General features: G+C 44.8%; 1 non-coding gene across 1 annotated transcript; it reads right to left on the reverse strand.

Annotated features, from left to right (window-relative positions):
* Positions 1–295: 295 nt before the first annotated feature.
* LOC118150954 (U6 spliceosomal RNA) lies at positions 296–401 on the reverse strand. Its single transcript, XR_004739063.2, has one exon. It is a non-coding gene; the product is annotated as a U6 spliceosomal RNA (small nuclear RNA).
* Between the last annotated feature and the right edge of the window lie 1080 nt (positions 402–1481).

A 1481-nucleotide genomic window follows, 5' to 3' on the forward strand; every position in this document is an offset into this window, starting at 1 on the left:
TGCAAATTGGCATCTGACTGACGCAAGTTAAAAAATAACTAGTGCAAGGGTCGGATTGTAAATGATGGGGGTGGAGGGCGTTAGATCACAGGAAGCTTTTTGGCTTTTTTGCTTTTTTAAGAACATAGATTTACTCTGAATGGAATAAACAACCACTACAGAGTTTTGAGCAGCGAATGGGCATGATCTGCTTTTGTTTATTCAGTCTACGGTAGCTGAACTGAGATATAATTCACATGCTGGAAAATGTGTTCTCCTCCATGCCTGCAATTCAGTCGCTTTTAGTATATTCATAAAAAATATGGAATGCCTCATTCATTTCCATGTCATCCTTATGCAGGCACCAAACTCCTCTTCTTTGTATGTTCTGGTTTTAGTAGCTGTGCTGCTGAAGTGAGCACCTGTGCTTGGCTTGCATGGTGACTCTCCGTCTGCTGGGGTGAGAACAGCCTGAAGGAGGCAGGCTGTGGAGCAGGGACCCAAAGGGCACATGTGCAAATCCAGTGACAGAGGATGGTGGTTCCAGCTGCAGTGGTGAGTAGCAGAGAAATGGTGACAATTCATGAGGTTCTGGATCTTCCAAAGGCAGAGACAACAGGATTTCCTGATGGGTTGGGTGCTGCAAGTGTCATTTGTTCTGTTTAAAATTAGGACATCTTAGACGGAAATCCGGAACTGAAAGGGCAGCCAGTTACTGCCCACGGACACTGAAAAAGCAAGAGCTGTTTTCTGCCTCCAGTGACAGGAGAAACCTGCTGTGGTGCAGATATTATTATACAAAGGAAAGTCTCCAGCTTCAAGGCCCAAAGTCGCTAGACACACAGAGCTGAGGGGCGGAGCCACTAAATTTCCCTGACAGAGAGGATCACCAGCCCGAGAGCCAAATAGAGACTAGGTCCACAGCAAGCCACTCAGGACAAAGGAAAGTGACAGACAGACACCCATAAACCAGTAAATAGTGATGACCAAATACACGCATGGGTACTCACTGTTTGAGGAATTCATAGTGTGTAACTATGTTGCTGCTCTATTTTGCTTTTCTTTCCCTCTCTGTTGCTCTCACCATTTTTCTCTCTCTATTCCTCTCTGTTTTTCCCTTTCTAGTATGTATCTGTCTCTCTCCATTTCTCTGTCTCTTATATCGGTCTCTCTATTTCTTCCCATCATCTCCCCTCCAGCTTTGTCTCCTTCCCTCTGTATGTGCATATGTGTATATCTGCTTGTCTGTCTCTGTTGCTTTCTCTCTCTGTATGTATTTCTCTCTCAATTGTTAAAGCACTTCTTTGAAGGCTGTCTAACACTGTCTTGGCTTGGTAAAAGAGACAGGAGAGTTTCCGCACTATGGTAAGTATAGGTGGGAGGATCAGAGCTCCTGTATTCTCTGTCTGGCCATGGCAGTGCCAGGTTTGCGTGGTGTCATGTATCCTGGAGGTATTGAAATGGCAATGAGGTTGGGAAGTGAAAAACCAACAAGAAAAATT

The sequence above is a fragment of the Callithrix jacchus genome, chromosome 7, assembly GCF_049354715.1.
Source record: "Callithrix jacchus isolate 240 chromosome 7, calJac240_pri, whole genome shotgun sequence".
NCBI classification, from domain to species: Eukaryota; Metazoa; Chordata; class Mammalia; order Primates; family Cebidae; genus Callithrix; species Callithrix jacchus.